A 21,639-nucleotide genomic window follows, 5' to 3' on the forward strand; every position below is an offset into this window, starting at 1 on the left:
TTGTTTAAACTCATTTAATCTCTTTGATCAAAATGGTCTCCTGTGTATATCTAGTCTCAAAGGGCAGCCAGAGGTAGAACTATCTTTGAAATTGACTGTGTTACTTTTCTGTATTCCCAATCCTTTATTATCATATGTATAAGAGGAATGGTGCTTTTCCTGGATAAAGGGAAGGTGTTTAGGAATCTTATATACAGAAAAATGCACTGAACCTTGCATAGTGCCTTAGACTTAATGGGGACTAAAAGGATATCTATTGAATTGAATTACTTTGAATCTAGACAGTGGCCCTCCTAGGTGTTTGACTGTTTCTTTGTGATTCCTTCACTGTCTTCTCTTTGTCTTTTCCTCTTTAAAACAAAAGATAGTCTTAAACATTGTCATTATTGTTCTGTAGTCTTACTCTGCACTCTCCCTAATTGAGTTTGACCTGTTTTCTGGATACACTTATCTCCAGAGTGGCAATGACTCCAAAATCTTTATTTTTGAGGCTGACTTCTCTTCTGATATACAGACTAGAATTTCTAAGTGCCATTTTCAACCAGAGACCTATCAGCATCTTAAACTCAACACAAACTAAATGAAAATATTTGTTTCCTGGTACATAACAAGCACTCCAAAAGTCCTGCTGATGTCTCTGCTTTTATTATATGTTCATTTTTTCTCTGCAGGCACTCTATGTTCCTGCTTTACCTCTGTTAAGAATAAGACAACAGGCCCCAAATAGTCACTTATGCTCAGCCCATGTCCCTGAGACTTAAGTATAGTTTTGGCCTCTCCCAGAAAGGGAATATTAAACAGGCAATCAGGAATCACCTGGTTATCACTAGTGAGGTCATCTGCTTGTCAGACCCTGCCATCGCCTGGAAGGAAGTGATCTTACCACAACCAGTCCACTTTTTGCTAGTATAGCTTCCCTCATTCCCTTTCCCTTCTGCCTATAAAGTTCTTTCATTTTCTAACAGTTCCTCAGAGCTTCTTTCTGTCTGCTAGATGGGATCCTGATTCATGAATTGCTGAATAAAGCCAATAAGATCTTTAAAATGTACTCAATTGAATTTTGTGGGTTTTTTTTTATACCTCCCTGTAGCACATGTATCCATCTGCCCTATGGTATTGTTAGGTATTTTTGTGCTGAAACCCAGGATACTATAAACTCCTAGAAAATGGCATGCTCAGGTGGGCCCTCTGCAATCAGCCATCTGATGAACAAAGTACTTGGAGGATCATGTTTTAGGGATGAGCTTCCCTTGTTCCTACATGTCAATGACTAGAATTAGTCATATGACCCCACTGTGGGGAAAGAAGGCAAGGATTTCTCTTCTTGTGTGCCCAAGGGAGAAATGGAAAGTGTGGAGAACACATAGCATTTCCTCTGTCCCACAAAGTGTGCTAATCAGGGGAGAAGAATACAAAAAATGAAAGATAACATGAAGATAATACAATTACTTTTCTTTTTTTTCAAGTTTATTTATTTTTTGAGAGAGAGAGAGGCAACATGGGGGAGGGGCAGAGAGAGAGAGGGAGACAGAGAATCCCAAGCAGGCTCTGCACTGTCAGTCCAGAGCTCCATGAAGGGCTTATACCCACGAAACTGTGAGACCATGACCTGAGCAGAAACAGAGTCAGATGCTCAACTGACTGAGCCACCCAGATGCCTCTAATTACCTTTCTTCCAGATGTCTACAGTGTCTTCTATGTAATTTTTTTTTAAGCTTCAGATATTGCAGTGCCACTTAATAAGTTTTACATGATGTTATGTATCATTTTTTAATCTTATACAGACTTTTTAAAACTAAATATGTTAGGTTTTTAAAAATAGATTTTTTTGTCACTGCTATAAATGGGAAAATGGTACTTTATTAATCTGCATTAAAATAAATCACGAGTACAGAAGTAAATTCTTCCCTGTCTCACCTAAAACATTTTGTACATCACTTTCAGGCATTGTACACTTTGGGGAACACTGCCTTAGTGCATTAGAGGCATGCATATGCAGATATCTCAAATAAAGAAGGTTTACCATTCAGCACATGTGTTGAGAAAACATATCAGAGAATAAATTCAATTAAGGAAGGCTTATTCTAAGAAAAGTTATCTATTATTTTCCCCCTTTCTCTTTTTCCCTCATTCTTACCTCCTTTCTTCCTCTCTTCTTTTCTATCTCTCTCTTTCTTTCCTTCTCCCACTCTTTCTATTGGATAATGAAGAGTATTGGTTAGGGCAAGATCTTGGGAGAAGTGGGGGTTTAATAACTCCCTACAGTACTTTTCTCCTCTGATCATGATGACAATATTCCAGGAGAATTTAAAAGCCCTGTCCTATTAAATACCCCTTTAAGCTCCAGGGTGACCCCACAGCTCCACTTCCCAACCCCAATGCTCATCTTCATTTCCCAGGGGGCACCACCTTCAATAGGCTGGGCTTGTTCTCATCACCATTTGTGACCCCATTCTTCAGAACAGAAAGAATGGCAACCTCTTTCATCTCTAATGGTGGATGTTAGCTGTAGTGGAATTGGTTGAGGACCTTGGGTGGCCCATCAGCCTCAGCCACAGGGCTACAAAGCTGGAGTTGTTATACTTACCTGCCCTCAATTATGCTGAAACAGGCAGAAAGCCTTCTAGCAAGGTACTAGATTCAGTACAGTGATCAAAACAGCTCAATGAGAGTGCCTGTGAAAAGCGTTCATTTTCCTATCGACGGAGTTTTACATCCAACTAGTAAATTTTACCTGAACCCTCTAACTCTAGTAAAATACAGCGTAGTGCAATAAATTTTACTTTGTGGGTTTTATGCTTTGAAAACAGCTTCAGGGGAGTCTGGTTACTGAAGAGATCCAACTGAGCAGTCTCTCCAAGGGTTAGTTTCTCTATGCAAGGAAGTCTAAGGGATGACCCATACTTGTCCATGCCCAGTCCACTCAGGTAAGGCACTACCTTCCAGAACATCATTTACAGCATGATGAAAGTCCTGTATCTATACCTGCAAAGCTGACTTTAAACAGTGAAGAGAAAAGCAATTAAATTGCCAAGCAAAGGGCTGCTAGCTTCCCTGCGCAATAAGCAAATTAACTTCATTAAAGACAGGGATTAAGTCCCTGACTTATTACAGTATAGCTGTCTGCTCCAGAAGGTCCCTTAACCTTTTTGTCCTTTTCCAAGGGGCTTTGAACTGGGAGTAAATCAAATAACATTCCTTAAGGGAAGCTTTTCCAACTGTCTCCCAACTAAAAATATTTCTGCAATTTACCTGGAGGTAGGCTTTCTTATTTTCAACTGGCCTTTAACTGATTGTTTCCTTGTATTTGTAAATTGTTAATACTTGAGTTATCTTACCCTAAAGAGGCCTGGTCACTATAGAAATTTGCTTCACATAGGATTTCTTTTTTTTTTTTTTCACATAGGATTTCTCCTTACTCAGATGTCAAATTCCTATCATCTTTTGGTTTTGGTTTTGAAAAAAAATCAGTTAGTATCTAAGTTGAATCCTTGTGATGGAGTCACTGTTGAAAACCTTTTACCTTCATGTAATAAAGCTTGCTGGCATTTACTATTTGGCCAGAACAGTTGGAAGCACTTCATATTACCTTGTTTCATTTGCACAAGGAACCCATGGGGTGGAACTTATTCTAGTCCCTTTTATAGATAAGGACACTGAGGCAGAGCCTGGTTATGTAGTTGGCCTGGGGTCACAAAGCCAGCAAGTAGCAAAGCCAAACCCAGGTACCCTTGTTCTTATATGAGGGTCTTACAAGAGACTGTACTTCCTCCTGTGGAGTGCCCAGGTGGGGGACACAATGTTCCCCATGTCAAAGCATCCAGCTGCATGAATTGATAAGTAGGGGAGGTTTTATTTTGACCTGAGAAGGGAGGAATTGTTTTTGAAGGATGAAGAGTCTAAGGGGCAGGGGGTAGAAGAAAATATGGACCCAAATAAATGCTCTGAACATTTTGGAACAGAAGGGATAGGGCAAGAACTGAAGGGTTGTGGTTTTAAGAAAGAATGAGAGACTTTGTGCTTTGGGAACCAGATGACGTAGCTAAACAGGTTTGAGGGGGCTGGGGGACAAACAAGGATCAGAGAGGGGTAATAGAGGCCCACTCCTCCCAAAATGCTACCCATTCCCTGCAGCCACAGACCACAGACATTCTCCCAAGGCATTCCCTCCAGAACTGCTGCTGTTGGATGCTTATTCTATTGAAGCAGTTACGAAGCAATGGCTTATGTGGCCTAGAGACATTCTCAACTATTCCTCCCCAGAGAGGCCTTGGCACCCCCACTTCCCCATTCTATACCTTCTAACCCGCTCTGTTTTTTATTCTTTGGTAGTAGTCATCACTACTTGATATAAATATGCTTAATGTACTTTTTTTCGCCTTCCCTCTCACTAGAATGTCAACTTCATGAAAGCAGGGACCTTATTTGTCTTGTTGATTGATTCTCAGTGCCTGGCATATGGTAAGACCTTAATAAACAGTTGGTGAATAAATGAACAAAAGACCCAGAAGGTGAAAGTAAAAGCCCATGGACCAGTTTGTTCCCATGCAGACAGGAGATGCACCTGGAAATACCAGACATAATTCAAAGATGGTTGGTTGGATTTTGGGGGTAGAGGTTGAATACACTGAGACAAAAGTTTTTTTTTTTTTTTTTTTTTTTTTTTTTTTTTTAATTTTTTTTTTCAACGTTTATTTATTTTTGGGACAGAGAGAGACAGAGCATGAACGGGGGAGGGGCAGAGAGAGAGGGAGACACAGAATCGGAAACAGGCTCCAGGCTCTGAGCCATCAGCCCAGAGCCCGACGCGGGGCTCGAACTCAGGGACCGCGAGATCGTGACCTGGCTGAAGTCGGACGCTTAACTGACTGCGCCACCCAGGCGCCCCGAGACAAAAGTTTTAAAGTGAGGACCAAGAGGCATCTTCATTTTGGAATGGTAAAGTCCTGGACAGTTTTGTCACAAACATCATCTCAGTATAATTATAACCTGTGTTATAAGCATCACCATCCCCATTGCGTAGATGAGAAAGCAAAGGCAAAAAAAAATTTAAAAGAATGAAAGAAAGCAAAGGGTCATAAAAATTAAACAAATTACTGGCCCTTGTCCTACAGCCATTGTGTAGAAGGACAGGCACTTGAAACCCTATCTAGCTATTTCCATAGGTCATGTTACTTCCACTATACCGTGTTGGTTAACATCTACCACTTGGGCCTGCTTCCCATCCATGAGGTAGATGGAGGGAAGAGACAACATGAACATAAATCTCTCAGAGGAACAGCTGCAGCATGTCTTTTGTTTTGACAGTACTATGCAGAGCCCAAATTAAAAAGCAAAACAAAAGCAAACATGGCCAAAGTTCATGACCTTTGTCTGCAAAGGCACAGCTAAAACAAAAAGGAGATCTCTTTGATGTAGGTGATCTGAAATAATCTCTTCATGGTCAGCTTATGACATAAAAATGTTTGTAAGCTGCTGTTAAACAAAAGTGATATTGAGCTATCATATTTCATGGCCTACATAACTCTCTAGGTACCAGAGCACATGAGTGATAAGGTCACCCAGAGAGACACTGTGGTGTTGAATATGTGAGGTCTTCTTGTTCAAAGCTGCCTTCTTTTTATTGTGGTTGACAATTGAAGGATTTGTTGTCCTTGAAGTACCTTTTCAAACATCAGTGATGGAGTCTGTGTCTCATTCCTCATTCTCTTACAACTCCCATGAGAACTCTAAACCTTATTTTGCTGGGTGCAAAGAAAGTCAATGAGTAGTCAATGGTGGTAACTAATCGATATCTTATCCCCGATTTGATTTTAATGATGGAGAATGAAGTTACTTTTAAAAGAAGACTGAAGGGAAATTGTTTTAAGAATATCCCAGAATGTGTACCAAGTTAAGATTAAAATGAAATCTTTAATCTTTGGCTAAGAAATTTCATTTCTGTAAATAATTGTTAGGAAATTAATACAGAAAAATTCTCATGCAAAAAGCTCATTACTGAAACATTTTGTATGGTATTGGAAAGTTGGAAATAAACATTTACAGCAGGCAAAAAGGTAAGTAAATTATATTTGAATCCACATAGGGGATGTTATGTAGAATTTAACAGTTATGAAATAACATGATAACATAAGGAATTGCCTATGCTTTAATGTTAAGTAGAAAAAAATGTTAAGTGGATAAAAAGCAGAAAACAAAAGTTAATATTTAATATGAAGGTAACTACAAAAAAGTTTTAATTCATGGAAAGAGGATTGGAAGAAAATACACCCAAATATTTAAAGGGCTACATTTTTGTGATGGGACTATAGATTATTTTTCTTTCTTCAGTCAGCCCATCTGCATATTTTAGATGTTTTATGTTTATGTAAAGGAAAATATCCTAATAAACTTTATTTTTTAAACTATTTTTGAAAGAAGTAAGATTTTCCAACATTCCAGTAGGAATACAAATATATATATAATAATTTTTGCTTCTTAATGAATGTGGCTTTAGTCTGACAAGCAGTCTACATGAGAATAATTACCAAACCTCTTCTAGAGAACTGGATATGAAGTAGGCAGATATCTCCTAACATCTCTGAGAGACACAGGTTCTATTTTAGAAGTATCCCTGGGCTCAAGAGAAACTGAAAATTAAGAGTTCATAGTTCTCATATCTGAGTTGTGTTACTTCACTAAATGAGAGAGCATGTTGAATATGGTAGCCAGAATTCTAAGCTATTCACCAAAATTTTTGTCCTCTGGTACATAGAAATGTTATTCAATCGAACACTAACCTAAGTGTTTCTAAGCAAGGTTTTTGCAGATGTAATTAAGGTCTCAAATCAGTTGACATTAAGATAGATTTTCTAGGTGGTCTGACTTAATCACATGATCCCTTTAAATCTGAGCCTAGAGTTCAAAGACAGGGAAGTAAGAGATCCAATGCACTGGAAAGATTTATCATGGCCTTGCTGACATGAAGATAGAGGAAACCATGTGGCAAGGGATGTAGGCAGCTCTAGTTGCTGGTAGTGAACCCCATCAGAGCCAGCAAGGACACAGTGGCCTGTCTTACAACTTCAGGGAACAGAATTTGGTCAACAATCTGAATAAACTTGGAAGTGGATTTTTCCCCAGAGCCTCCACATAACAGTCCTTTCTGGGCTATATTGATTTCAGCCTGTGAGACTAAGCAGAGGACTCAGCCATACTATACCGGACTTCTGACTTATAGAAGAAAACCGTGTGTTGTTTGAGCTGCTAAGCTTGTGGAAATATGTGACTTCAGTCAAAGAAAGCTAGTGTAATGGGTACATTATATTGTGTTCATTGTGAATGAAGGAGTTTTGAACTATATAGAAAGGGAAATTTTTCCATATCTTATCCTCACCCCCCACCCACTTCCCAAATGATTAATTCGCTATATAACATTCTGCAAGGTGTAAATGATGATGCTTTTCTCCTTCAAAGAGGTCAACACTAAGATGGAAAAGAGATAATGGTCATGATAATAACAGAGCACATTTAGAAAATGTCATGTGTTAGCATTCTCTAAACACTTCGTCTGCATTCTCTCATCTAATTCATACAATGGTCATTTGCAGACAGAAGTTATTGCTTGCATTTTGCATATGAGGAAACCAAGGCTAAGGGAATTATAGAAACTTACAAATTTTCATATATAAACCCAAACCCAAGTCTGTCTGATTCTAAGCCCATTTTTCTGGTGGGAAGTTATAGATAGTGTTCAAAAGGTTCACTGTTCTCTTTCTGTTCTATATACTCAGGTTGTTGGTAAACATGAAAAACTGGGAAACTGAAAAGAATACATAAAAGATACAACAACAATTCAAAAACCCAAAATAAGGTTTATCTTAAGTGAAATCTGATAATCATTTTGCAGAAAACTTTTAAAATTCATTTTTCTTAAAAGGAAGGATAATGTGAGTACTTAAGTTAAATAATTATCTAGGCTTGGTTCACTGATATTTTTCAACTCTCTTTTATTTGTGAGATTTAAAAAATAAGAAAGTTTATTTGCTGTGAGTTGAGTCAATCAATTAAGTAGAAATTAAAGATCCATTTGGAGGGACATAATACTCTAATTCTTTTTATTATATTATGGTAGTGTAAACATTTTGAAAACCAGCAAATACATTCTGTAGGAAAGTGTAGCTCAGACCCATAAAAGAGCCATTAGAAATGATTGCCAACTATTGACCAATGAGTAGAAAGTAGGATTATGTACCTCAAAGGGCCAAGTACAAGAAGCTTCCTTAAGATCCATGCTGTGTAAGGGCACCTGGGTGGTTCAGTTGGTTGAGTGTCTGTCTTCGGCTTAGGTCGTGATCTCACAGTTTGTGGGTTCAGGCCCCGAGTCGGGCTCTGTGTTGACAGCTTTGATTCTGTGTCTCCCTCTCTCTCTGACCCTCTCTGTCTCTCATGCTCTCTCTCTCTCTCTGTCTCTCAAAAATCAAAAATCAAAAATCAAAAATAAAGTAGTGTTATGCAACAGAAAAGCAGCAAGAGGTGAAATTAATTTTATTAACAAATTTTATTTCACCTAATACATAAAAATACTATCATTTCAACATGTAGCTAATATTTAAAAAATACTGCATTCTTTTCATGCTAAGTCTTCAAAATCCAGTGTGTATTACACACTTATACAATATTTCATTTCAAACTAGTCACATTCCAAGCCCTTAGTAGGCACACGTGGCTACTGACTCTCATTGTTTTGGGCAGCTCAGCTCTAGAGCATGCATTCTCCCTGGGGGTGATACTGTTCACAAGGAGGCAAAAGTTGAAATTGACTCCAGACGATAAGGATCTTACCTGTTTTATGTTTATCTGTGGTATTAAAATTTCATGGAGAGGGTATATATTAGTCAGGATTCTCCAGAGAAATAGAAGAGAGGGAGGGAGGGAGAGAGAGAGAGAGAAAGAGAGAGAGAGAGAGAGACAAAGAGACAAAGTATGTGTAAACTGACTCCTCCCATTCTGACATGGTTGACACTTCCCATTCCCAAAGAGTAAGATACTGTAGAAGAAGAGTGGAAGCTTTGCAGCAAAGCACAAAGGGCCCAGAGCTGTGTGCTGTCCAATATGGTAGCGAGTATCCCTAGGTGGCAATTTATACATAAATTAATTTAAATAAAATCAAATTAATAATAAATGTGGCACTAGACTCCTTTCAAGTGCTCAAGAGCTACAGGTGGCTGGTAGCCACCATATCAGATAATGCCTTGTGGAGAATTTTCATCATTACAGACTTTTCTATTGGACAATGCTGGCCTAGGGTGTGATGAGTCTGGATTCAAATCCTATATCTGCCATTTGATATTTGAGTAACCTTGGGAAATTGCTGTACCTTTCTTTGTCTCTGTTTCCTTATCTGTAACATGAGATAATGAAGAAGGTACCTATCTTAGAAAGTTTTGTGAGAAATGGATGAATTCGTGCATGTAAAGAGGCTAGTGCAGTGCCCGGGATATAATGAAATATTTCATAAATGGTAGCTGCTATTTAAGTTATCTTCTTTATTTTTAGCTTTTCTTGTGGAGGATGAGGGCATCAATTAATATTTATAGTATAACTTCACCTGAAGCAAAAAGAAATAAAATGCCCACTCAAATAACTTAATTTTTGCCATTCAGATTAAATCATCTTGAAATAATCTCAATCATTATTTGAGATTTGCTCTTGGTAACTCCATTATCATAGTTTTAAAATTTTCATTTGGGATTGTTTCTGTGACAGAAAAATCACCGTCATCAAGATTTTAATTAATGCCTCAAATACTGATCTACTCTAATTTCATCGCATCATAATTTAGCTGTTATAATGTCAAGAAAACAAATTGCATTAATCAGCAGTGTTTAGTCACTCACACAGAGGTGGCGCTGGAGCTAGCAAGGCCAATGGCAAATGTTATGTGGGAGGCAGATTGCATCCCTTTCTTCAGAATTGCCCATTTAGGTCATTTTACATCATCTAATTCAGATCTGCTGCCCTTGTCTTATTCTGTGCCCTCGCTCACTTTTCCAATGGGCACACACCTTGTTATTATTCGTTATAAAACACAGGGAAATCACTTTCTCGGTTGATGTATATTACTCCTACAGTGTCACAGCAGGTGAATACCCCAGCTTGGTCCCTGTATTTGGATATCCGGTGCAAATAAGAATTTCTGTGTGTGGCCCATGGTGGTGGTCAAGACATGGCTGGCAGTAACAGATCTAGCAGTAAAGAAAGTCGCCCAAGTTTCAAATTCTACATGGTACACAACTGGTTTTTGTTTGTTTAAATAAATGCTCGACACTGGTTGTAAGAATTCTACAAATGGAATGTGGGAAAACACAATGTCTCCCTTAAGCAGAGCCTGCAAATCAGAATATATTTACAGTTAGTAAAAACTAGCAAAAAAAAAGTTGACGGGCAATGAGTCTCCTGTTTATTTCGGGCCTGGAAACTACTTACTGGGTATAGCGTGAGCTCTACAGATTTAGGTAAGCTTAGATTTTTGGTAAACTTTTTCACATATGATATCTTAGAGCTGTGTAGTTTGATGGGTTATACCAATTTCCAAACTTTTTATTCCAAATGTAATCTTATATAATCTAACATTTTCTAATGTAATCTCATCTTTAAAAAGAAAAGAAGCTAGAAATGTGGAACCAAGAGACTTGAGTTCAAGTCCTGAGCCTCCTCATCAGTGGGGTATTCTTTGGCACATCACTTAACCTCTAAGCCCGGCATACTTTGATTTCATCAATTGTAAAATGTAAGGGTTGCAATAGATTCACTCTTGTAACCAGGTATTAAGTTAACAGTGCCTCAGTCCTCAATCTAGACACGTGCAGGGAATCCAGCTTGGGTGAGAGGACGGTATAAATACAAGTTGGCTATTGATAATAGTCTAGAGGAATCCAGTCACATACCAAACACACACACACACACACACACACACACATACACACACACACACCACAGTACCCTAATATAAGAATTTGTTACATAGAACAGAGTAGAAAAATAATTTAAGGTCGAAAGAAAGGGAAATTACAGAAAATGTATTTTTGAATTACCTGTGTATCAATAACCTGCTCAGGGACTAGAAGTAAGTTCTGGGATACAGTAGCCTCATGTTCAAGATATGACTTTCCCAAGTCATTTTCTGTATACTTCCAAGTATATGGCAAGCCAAGGAATGGTAATAGGAACCCGTGTTAATTCTGTCTGAAAACACCATCTGGTTCTAAGCATTTATCTAGGCCACGGATGTCACAGCCTAGATGTGGTCACCATGATATTCAAAGGTCAAAGAGGGGTCTAATTACATGCCCCAGTACTTAAAGGGCAGATTCACCAGAGCATGAACATAATCACTCAGGCCAAACAAGACCCATTTATAATTTTAATTATCAGTGAATCAGACAACTCTATCAAATACCAATTATTTGGCTGTTGCTGAAAATAACTGTCTTGTCTTGTTAGTCTCTAGAATAATCTCTTGAGGGTTGTTGAAACGTTCCCCTTAATGTAAATATTTGTTAATATCCATCAAGCAGAATTAGACTCATTTAATGTTTAGCATTGGTGATTTATTTTATTTATTGTTGAGGAACATCCAATATAGGAAGAATGTCGTGGAAAAGCTGTTAACATTGTACACCATTACCATCCGGAAAGGTGTATCAGTACACAATGCAGCTTACACTCCAAAAGCTCACATTTTGTTTTCATTTAAAGAAATAGCTCATCTCATAATTCAGCAAAATTTATTTGGGGTCTTAGTTATAATTATCATTCAGTGACAAACATTTTGTGTGTGTGTCTGTATACCTGGAACATGTATTAGGGAGCCTCCCCTCAAGAGTTCACTGTCTACCTACATCAAGGTTCAGAGAAATGAATACACGCTAAAAAAATTTTTAGCTTCAGGCTCTATGTGATTTATTTTTCTTTAATTTCAAAATCACATTTTGCATAAAGGATCCAAGAAATATTCCACAACAGTTACCCTGACTCTTCTATTAAATGAACCATATGAAATGAGCAATTCAGTAAGTGAATATCAGTAATTTCATATGGTTCAAAGTAACAGCATCTGGGAGAAAAAAAATGACAATACCCAGACTGTCTCAGTTTTAAAAAATTGACTATCTTGAGAATGAATACCTTTGAATAAATAGTTTTTCATCGTGTCCAGGTTGTCACTTTGAGATCTGCCCTCTCACCAGTGCCTCTCAAAGAGAGTAGTATGAACCCCACTTACTGTGTGCACTCAGCTGTCATCATTTCTTCTTTTTGCTTTTTACCTACAGCAATTAAGACACGAGTGGTATGTTATCTGCACGGCTTTGATATTTCCATTTCATTTGCAACTTCAGCACTCTTCAGTCATTTTTGACACTCTTATAATTTTTATCTGCAATTACGCTTTCATTATCTTCCTTCCCGATATTTTACATGTCCAATAAGCCTCTCAATTTCCTTAATTAACAAGTAACCTTCTTTCTTCATGCCAAAGGCTATTTTTATTCCTACAATATTTATTACTAATTGGCACATGCGCACTTTTACACTTATAGTAATTTTTCTGGCCTACCCTTTATTTACCCTCTGTTTTGCTCTTCGAGAAACATCTCATTCTCCTTGGCAGTATTCGGTATTAGTTCCTGGGAGTGGCGAAATACTGTCAATTTTCCTTGGCCAGAGTTTGAGGCCTTACTCTTCATTTACAAATAATACTTATGCTTCTGGAATGGTTGTCCCCACCGCCCTTTTTTTTCAAGGATATTTTACCATCAAGCCCTGTAACCTTAAGTTCTTTCTATGAGCTGCTACTTGGTTTTGTTATCCTTTCATTTACCATTTAAATATTTTGCACTTTTCATTCTGGCCTTACAAGGAACTTGTGGCTTTGGACAGACGCAGCTTTGGTACCACCTCCCTGTACATTTGGAGCACTTCTCAGAAATGTCATCCCAGTTACAAGTTCATGTTGTCAATCACTTCTTCCTATGAGTAGAAGTTGGATCTCTGCTTGGCAATTGCTGTATCATCAGAAATTTACAAGAAATTAGTATATGAATTGAGTCACCAGAACAGGCTTTTTCAGGAAAAGTAAAACTATCCACAAAATATATATGTTCTATTATACCGGAAGTACATATTAACTGCAGATATATTAGACAATACAGATAAGAAAACAAAAAAAAAAAATGAAACCACCTATGTTACTCTCATTCAGAGATAACCATTACTCTTGAATATTTTTTTTTAATATTTTTTTTCAACGTTTATTTATTTTTAGGACAGAGAGAGACAGAGCATGAACGGGGGAGGGGCAGAGAGAGAGGGAGACACAGAATCTGAAACAGGCTCCAGGCTCCGAGCCATCAGCCCAGAGCCTGACGCGGGGCTCGAACTCCTGGACCGGGAGATCGTGACCTGGCTGAAGTCGGACGCTTAACCGACTGCGCCACCCAGGCGCCCCTACTCTTGAATATTTTTAATGACCTTTTCCTTAACTGAATCCCTCTCTTTGCTTTCCTACTTTACAAGTATATTTTTCTCTCCTGAAGTAAGGTTTATTATTTTCTTAAGATATTTATAATGTATTTTTGCTTTTTCTTTCATCTAAGAAGTGAAAATTTGTATACATTTTTTCATGCCCAGCGTGGAGCCCAATGCAGGGCTTGAACGCACGACCCTGAGATCAAGACCTGAGCTGAAATCAAGAGTCGGATGCTTAACCAACTGAGCCACCCAGAAGCCCCAAAGAAATGTAATTTTTAATTTATCTGTTTCTCAAGAATAACTTTCTCTCAAATTCTCTGAATGTATCCAGTTTTCATTGAGCTGAGTGTCTGTCCTTGGCTTTTTCTCCTCTATTCTGTACTACACATAAAACTAACATACTGAGGGACTCGGCCCTCCTTTAAGTCTACATGAAAGTTTTGATTTCACATTTCACAATGTGAGACCATTAAATCAGAGATTAAAAACCATCTCCTGCTCTTGGGACAGAAATGAAGGACAACTGGTGATTATGATGAGGTATCCACTCTGCAAGTCAAGTGCTTTCCCCCCAAGCTGTGTGATTGGAAAATCTAGCAGGCACGAGTCCAGTAAAAGAACACTTGAACTAAAAATGTATTATCCTAAAGTGCACATTTTTATTTAATTCGGGGGAAAGCAGAATGAATCATAATAGGTCAATAATAATGACTTATGGCTTCCTTCATATGGCACATTTACAATAAATGGTAATTTACCATTAAAGAGTGGCATATTCCTTTTTGTGTGTGCAAGAAAAATTAGCATTAAATCATACTGAGAAAGAATAGGTTTTCCATTCCTACAGTTAGGATTTGTATTCAGTTATTCAGGCTTAGAATATCATATGCAAGCCACTTTCTCCCAGCTTTCCCCCTCCCATTCCCATTTAGAAAATACAGGAAGGATTAAAATGTAACCATTTATGACATCATTCCAACTGTATGCTGATGGACTGCAGATCCATTCGGTGGAGCCATTTGGAAAATATTTCATGTTCCAATCATTAGACTTGCTAAATGAGTTCATATTTGGAATTACATGGGTTGAGAAAGAGGAAGATAATATCCGTAGGTGACTGTATATAAATAAATGTAAGGAGTGCGTATCACCCAGGCTTCTATCACCTTGATGTTTTAGTACATTTTGTACTTTCCTCCTTCTCTCCTTTCTTTCTCCTTCCTTCCTTCCTTTTTCTTTCTTTCTTTCTTTCTTTCTGACACTAATTTGGTATCTAACTCCACCTTTTTTTCTCTAGGAAGAGAAGTATCAGTGCAAAGTAGACTATAAAAATACAATTCTAAAAGTTCAGGCTTTCTATCCACCTTTTAAATATTTGGCTAAAACTCTCCTCCATCTCGGAGAGGTGCCAGATTAAATTATAGGGAGCATCCTAACACTTTAAAACCTGCATATTCTATTTCTGTGGTATATAAACTGGCTCACAATAACTTGATTAGAGAAAAGTCTTGAGTAATTGGATGAAGTCAGGCTCAAAAGATTTGCCCAATAATCAATGAAATCTAGTGCTCCCAGTCCTGCTAGTTTCACGCTGCTTTTCTATCTATCCAAATGGCCTTTTCAAAGCTGAAGCTTCAGAGAACAAATATCAAACCCTCAAAATGGAGCTAATTTTATAAGCTTTTTGAAAGTAGATTGGATTTAACAGGGCTGTGCTTTTGGAAATGAATGGCTGATATAAATCAGAGGTAGTGGAAAGGTAACGTTTATCTGATTTGATTTAGCAGCAATCTGGTCCAGATGGCAACGCAGAATTTAAAGATATTGAAATATACGGTTGCAGCTGGAGACTGTATAAACCTAAATATAAATAATTCAGATGTGCTTATGCATTTAACAATGTCAGTTTTAAATATAGATAAAAGCCAAGACTTTAGGCTAGCATTTGAAAATGGGAAGATGACTGAATGCAGGTGCTCTTACGTATGTGGCCATATTTCAATGCCTAATTTAGCTCCGATCTCAGAGCACAGGTAGAATTCATCAGATGTACCTGTCTAGCCCAAGAGAATGAAGCACAAATTAGTACAAGGTTAAATCTGGTATATCAGAAGCAAGAGGTCTGATGAAAAACAAAAGTAAGTAGGAGGAACACCTGATTGAATATGACTCAGAAATACACAACCTTTTTACTCATGCCAGGATCACAGACCCAGCTTTTTAAAAAGGAAGAAAAGAAAGATGGCACTGGGTCAGCATAAGCCAATGGAAGTTTGATGCTCTCCCGAAAGCAGACTGAAAAAAAAAAATCACACAGTGCCAGAATGTCGAGAAGAGTTTTTGGTGTGTGTCACACTGTTCATCTACCCGTCACAAGGAACCGTGAATTTAAAAACCTGAATTCAAATCTTGCCTGTCAGTCAAGAGCTCTGTGGCCGTAGGCCAAGTGCATAAAGAAGATAATAATCCACATCTTCTAGGGGGCCATGAGGTCTTATTGAATCAAGTAGAATGAAAGCCTGACCCAACAATACTTGTTAGTTTCTCTTCCTGCTTTGCTCTTTCCTTTTCTCTTCTCTCTTCATTTTCTTTCGTTCTTTCAAAATGTTACCCCAACTGGACCTGAGGGCTAGGGTTGGACTAAGACTTTGTCTGAATCTGGGCTCTTGTGAGATTCAGAGATGGTGATTTTTGCCAATTTTGCCAACACCAGATGCTCTCTGCTCTCAAGTCAGTCCTACACACCTATACTTCTTCAAGTTTACGTGTTTACATGTAAACTGTAAAGGTTACAACTTTACATGTTGTTCTGGAAGCAGATTCTCCATTCCTCTCCCTTCACTGAGGGCCTACTGAAAGGGCCCTCAAAATCATGGGTTGACACTCGGAAAGATCTTAAACTAAACTTGAGGATAGGAAGAAAGCAATGACTACAGAGGATATTGTGAATTGAAAAATTAACAAGATTGTTATAAGGTATCTGTGGAAGAAGAAGGGTGGTGATTAGGAAAAGACACCTCAAAGATGACTTTAAACCTCACACGTAGGTCTGATCAAAACCAAATCTAGAATCAAAGACCTTGGTTGAAAATGAAGAATCTTCTTGGGAGATTAAGCGACTTGTCGAAAGGTCACAAGGCTAAGTACACGTTGGCTTAGAGAAAAGCTTCCCTGGCTCCTAATACAGAGACTGCCCATCCCATCTCTGTAGAAAAGTTGGGTGAAGAAGCTCACTAAAGTCATTGAGAAAGCAAGATTGATCTAGAAGATCTTCATCATTGAAAGCAAGTCTATGGGAGGATGATGGAATCTTGGCATTATTTCTAAAATAGAGCAAGGTCATCAGAATTCCTGGAGTCAATTTTAGGAGGACAAGGAAAGAACAACCTCTTTATGAGAGAGGGATGGTGGGGAGGATTGGACAAGAGACATGTTCATCCTGACACACCTAACATTATCTCAGCTGCTTGAAATTGCTTTAGGAAGTTTTTTCCCCCAAGTGATAGGTGGCTTGATTTCATTAGAAATACTCTTGTAATGTCAGCCTCCCTCTCACCTGCCCACCACAGATGGCTCACAACCGTGGCTTCTTCTGTAAGCAGAGCCCAAACCCACCAGCCAACAGAAGGAAACAGGGCTTTTTTTGGTATCTCACAGCAGGCAGAGCCAATGAGCCATACCTTTACACCAGACACGTCTCACAATGAGTTCCGAAGGCTCACAGTGTCTGGTCTGTACTTCTCTTATGGTCCACTGAGCTACACAGTGTGACAACCATTCACTTACACACCGGTCTTTCCTGGAAAAGGGGAAAGAAGATTCTTGGCATCCGTCTTTGTATTCCCAGTCCCTAAATTACAGAATCTGGAACAAGGGAGTCACATAGTAAATATCATTTGAACTATTATGATAAACCATTACATCTGCATAACAATTCATTCATTCATTCATTCATTCATTCAAATATGAACCCCACGCTGTTCTAGTGTTGGGATTACTACAGGGATTCACTACAGGGTTACTATAGGATATAACCTCACCCTTCAGCTAATATAATCTTGTCATTGAGATAGTCAGTTATTAAGAAGTTGTTCCAATAGAGTATAAAAAATATTATGATCATTAAAGTATAGGGGGCTTTATGTGGAAGAACCAAGAAAGGCACTCAACTCAGTCTTAAGGATAAGGAAGTCTTCTCTGAGGATGCAACAAGTTGAGATTCTAAAGACTGAGGGAAAAGAGGGGAAAAGGGGAAGAAAGGAGAGAAGGAAGAAAGGACAAAAGAGGTAGAGGTTAACAGGTGATAACATGGTAGAAAGGTATTTCAGGTAAAGGTGGGGAGTTGAGAGCACATTCAGGAACTGCATAGTCTCCCATTTTTTTCACTAGGACTTTCATTCCCATCATCTTATTTAATGCCCATAGTCACTCTCTGAGATAGTGTGCTAGAGGTAGGGTTGGATTCATTGTTATGTCTACAGATGAGTAGGGAGATCCAGATTCAGAATTTAAATGACTAGCTCAGATCACACTTGCCAGGGTCTTCTGGCTCCAATTTCAGTGCTCACTCTACCATATCACAATGAAAATCATTTTGGCCTTGCTTGATTCCTGAGGTTCATGCCTAAGTGATCAAAACCATGGCTTCAGGCTGGCCCCTGGGTCAGAAGAGCATGCTGTTCCCATGCTTGGGATAGCATTCACCTTGCTCAGCTCAGTGGCCTCTGGCCTCTGCCTAAGTGCGCAGATGCCCAGAGGCTTTAACTTCAAAGACATGCCAACCCTAGAGGCTCCAGCTCTCTGTGGCTTCTCCTGGAATCCACAGTCCCTGTGCCAGGAACTCCAACTGCCATCATAGGAACAACTTGCTCCTGAGGCTGTCCTAATGCACCTTTGGAAAAACCCCTTGGGAAATCAGGGGCTATGTTGAGCTGACCTCTTAGCCCACCACCATACCGCACCAAAGTCATAGACCTTTGACGTGGGACTGGTCACTAGGGTGAATTCCAGTTCTTCTCCCTCTCTCACCTTCTGCATCCAACATCTCCCACCTCCTGTACACCTGTTTCTTAAATTCCTGTAGAATCATCTATAACTGGCTATTCATAACTGTTGCATTTTCAAAGCATGCCAGTCTCAACGATAACATTTACAGAGCAGGCACTATGGCAAGCACTATTTTTCATTTCTGTACATGAAGTGACTTGTTTGATTTTTACAACAACCTTGTAAAATAGATAATATTATTATCCTCTTTTTATGGATGAACAAACTAAGTCAGAGAAAATTTACATAACCTTCCTAAGACTGAACAGCTGAATATGTGGCACGGTTGGGTTCTGAACGTGAGCAGCCTGACTCCAGAGGACACACTTGGCTGCTCTACTGTAAGTCAGGTCATAGACTGACTGGTTGGAAGGATTGGGGATGGGGCTTGCAATGGATGTCCATGCCTCTGGGTGCATGCTTCTGCCGTTCCCCTTTGCTTATTCCGTCTTGCTGTCTTTACCAACCTTTCCATTTTCTCCCTTCTATTCATAAAACTAAATTTAACTCATTTATATAGTCACAAGTAAACATGGTCACCCTTTGGCTTCTTCTGCTTCCCAACCCCCACCAAAATCAGGGTGAATTCATTACCCCTTAATCAATGTCCTCATAAGTATATATAGTAACGATGTCTTTATGAGCCTGACCCCTCACACTCCCAAGAGGCAGCACTTTCTTTGAGGGTAAGGGCTTATTCATGTTGCAACTCTACTACAAAACACAAAGCCTGACATATGCTGAGAACCTCACAAATGTTGCGTTGAGAAAACAGGGAAACATGCAAAGGCTGCCATTGAAAGAGGATTTACGTTTGTTCCTCAACCCACGCAGTGAGAAAAACAACAGATGGAGGCTGCCCTGAGCCATAATTATCTTAATAGAAGTAAAACTCAAAGGTAGAGCCAGCCGACAGGAGGCACTGAGTCCCTTGTCACCTGCAGTCTTCAGGCAGGTCTGGGCAGTCACATAAAGGAGAGGTTATGAAGGGATCCCAGGGTCAGCTGGGGAGGCTGATTTAAGATTCTGAACAGAGCCAGATTTCCACTGCCAAGGCCTTGCCTGGACTAACACAATAGCCTCTGTGATTTAGTTAATTTAATGTGCGAACTCGACTGGGCTAAGGGCTGTCCAGAGAACTAGTAAAACATTATTTCTGGGTGTGTCTGTGAAGGTTTGTGGAAGAAATTTACATTTGAATTAGTAGACTGAGTAAGGAATAGATGGCTGGACATCATCCTATCCATCCAGGGCCAGAATGGGACAAAGAGGCTGACGAAGGGCAAAGTCACTCTCTGCTTGTGCTGGATATCGATCTTCTGCCCTCAGACATAGGCAGTCCGGGTTCTCAGGTCTCTGGACTCAAATCACATTTCATCACTAACTTTCCTAATTCTTGTGCAGATTCAACGTGCAGATTCAATGTGCACATTGTGGGAGTTCTTAGCTCCCATAAGAGCCAGTTCCTACAATAAATCTCACATATATGTACATATATACACATACTATCTATTAGTTCTGCCTCTCTGGAGAGCTGTGACAAATACAGCCTTGTATCTGGTCTCACTCGCAAATCCAGCCCCATGTTAATTCCAGCTACTTCTCTCTCTCTTTCTCTCACTCTCCCTCTTTCTCTCTCTTTCTCCCTTTCTCTCTATCACACAGACACACATACACACTCATAATTCCACTTTCCTACACAAAATCCTCCAAAGCTCCCCATTGTGCAGAGCAGTTGTCCTTAAAATTCTGTTCTGGGGAGTCTTGAGCTCTGCAGCATAATTTAGTGGTTTTCTATGGAGTAGAAGGGTGGAGGTAGGAAACTCAGCCAAAAGGATTTGACAGCAAAAGTAGCCTTGCTTCTTACCTTTGCCCTCAGTGTCCCACGAATTCATTTCCCCATGCTTTTGGATATGCTGGAGGTGGTGGGGACCCTGTCAATCACTTTCTCATTAGGGAGAAATATTCCTCTCTTTAAAGTCTCAGCCCATTCACCGTCTCCTCTGTGAAGTGTCCTATTCTCCTTCCACTGACCTAGGCACTTATCACAGGCTGTTAGGCTAAACCACAAACCACCTGTTTCGCTAAACCACAAGCTCTTCGTATCTCAATGCCTCTCACACTGCTGACACACAGTGGCTGCTTAGTAAATGCTCCTTCAAAGAAAGTGATGATGGTACCTGAAGAAGAGTGAAGCCTACAAAAAAACCGTAGGAAAATCTCAGGTCGAGTCTTCAGAAACAAAATTACAATAATAACATAAATTAAAAGTGCATGCCCAGAGCCTACAGCCAAACTCAGTGCTTTGGTGGCCTTGAACTTTCTTGCCTGAGATCATGACTGATACCTTCTGAGGGGATAAATACTGAGCAGGACTTGAGGAACAGCTTGGGGCGAGGCCATTTTCCAGGGCCTACACTGCTGCCTTATTCCCTCATGCTGTCAATTAATCTAAATCAGACGTTGCCCCTGGCTATGTACAGAATTAAGGGAAGCGAGAAGATAGACAATCTGATGAGTAAAGGAGGAAGGCCAGGGGGCCTGGGTGGCTCTGCCAGTTAAGCTTCCGACTTTGGCTCAGGTGATGACCTCACGGTTCGTGAGTACAAGCCCTGCATCGGGCTTGGCATTGACAGCATGGAGCCTGCTTGGGATTCCCTCTCTCTCCCCCTGTCTATCTTTGCCTCTCCACCTCTCTCTTTCTCAAAATAAATAACTTAGAAAAAAAAAGGAAGAAGGCCAGGGAAATGAGAAAAGATTCCAACATGAGCCTTTTCCAATTTAATGAGACTATGGAGAGTGCCCACGTGCCGCCGTGCTTGGGAGCAAAGGGGTTGGCACAAGTTGTCGCCAAGTGGAAATACCCACAAGAAGAAAACGATGCCAGTTCTGTCAACTTTTCCAAGAGAAAACTTGGCCCCCTGAGCTGCACTTACTTTTGTGGAATATACACTTGCCTTAAGCAAGTGTGTGGATTAGATTAGGAAAACTGTGGGATTACCCAGAAATGCCTAATTTCACTTCAGCTCAGGAAGAAGATGTCTGTTGTGAAAATTCGACAGGCAGCAAAGGAATTGTGGT

The sequence above is a fragment of the Leopardus geoffroyi genome, chromosome D1 (assembly GCF_018350155.1).
Source record: "Leopardus geoffroyi isolate Oge1 chromosome D1, O.geoffroyi_Oge1_pat1.0, whole genome shotgun sequence".
Classification (NCBI taxonomy): domain Eukaryota; kingdom Metazoa; phylum Chordata; class Mammalia; order Carnivora; family Felidae; genus Leopardus; species Leopardus geoffroyi.